General features: G+C 44.5%; 1 pseudogene; it reads left to right on the top strand.

Annotated features, from left to right (window-relative positions):
* Positions 1-869: 869 nt before the first annotated feature.
* Positions 870-1,029, top strand: LOC149195299 (5.8S ribosomal RNA; annotated as a pseudogene).
* Positions 1,030-1,212: the final 183 nt, after the last annotated feature.

Genomic DNA, 1,212 nt, shown 5'->3' with positions numbered 1-1,212 from the left:
AGAGAAAGTCTTGTAAAAACTATGTTTATCTCTGGGGTCGCAGGTTCTCTCTAGCCTTACCTGCGGGGACGCTGAACATGTTCACAAAATCTGCGTCCATGGACGCTCTGTATGTTAAGGGACAGGTGCGTCCCTCTGTAAAAGGCAAAATGCGTGAGTTTTATCTTGAAAAAGTTACTTGTGGTTACTTCTAGAACATTCTAGAGGTTGGTTTGATGAAATGGATGCGCCTCCAGTTGGTTCATGTATCTCTATTAAGGGGGAACTTATCCCATCAATAAGGGAGCTATCCCACCCAAAGAGGGGGATGATCCCATTGATAGTGGACTTGAATAACCTCTTTACAGCACTATAAATAAAGACATTGAGCCAGAGGGAGGAAAGGTTGGAGCTATACATTTTCTTTGGGTAAATGCTGCAGGATTTAGGTCTTCCATTTAGAACCTTTGTGAGGAGAGATTATCTTTGCTTGATTCTACTTGGAAGTGGGTGAGCTTTGTCAAAGTAGAGGAAAACCCTTGATGGGCCCTAGGAGGAACTTGCACAACACCAAGGCCAGGTTGTAAGAGTTTCTTTGTTTCGTTATTAATACAAACTGGTTTATTTTTCTCAATAGCTTGTGTTAATGAGTTATTTCATGTGTTCCTTGGTCTGCATGTTGAATATATGTTTTATTATATGAAATGCAAGTGCTTGGTAATTGTTTGATTGTTTGTGGTTGCAGGAATTGACTTGAAGGAGGAGCTCATCCGGATCGTCAAGAACGGACCTCAACAACAGCGTTTTGGAATAAGGTAAGCCTAAACACTTGTAGTTTTCATGTTATAAAAGGTGTATTTAGAGAAAGATCACTCCATTTTGTCTTGTTTGTCATTAGAATGTCTTAGACTTCTAGGAAGGTCAGCCGTGTCCGCACCCTTGACCAATTCCGTGTGACAAGTGTGAATTGCAGAATCCCGTGAATCATCGAGTTTTTGAACACAATTTGCGCCCGAGGCCTTGGTCGAGGGCACGTCTGTCTGGGCGTCGCATCCCATTGAAACGCGCTCCCTGCAATATGCTAGGGAGCAACGGAGCTGGTCGTTCGTGCCCCATGTGGTGTGGTCGGCTGAAATACCTCAAGCGATGTTTCGTGGCATGCGTCGGCAAGCATTGATCTTGTCCCCTTGGATGGGCAGTCGGCGTTAGCCGATGCGGGCTTTGTGTGGCATC

Source organism: Pinus tabuliformis, chromosome 2_2 (genome assembly GCF_031772625.1).
Source record: "Pinus tabuliformis cultivar Carrire ecotype Pingquan chromosome 2_2, CPIR1, whole genome shotgun sequence".
In the NCBI taxonomy this organism is placed as follows: Eukaryota; Viridiplantae; Streptophyta; class Pinopsida; order Pinales; family Pinaceae; genus Pinus; species Pinus tabuliformis.
The sequence above is the reverse complement of the archived record's forward strand: the minus strand, read 5'-3'. Positions and strand labels throughout refer to the sequence as shown.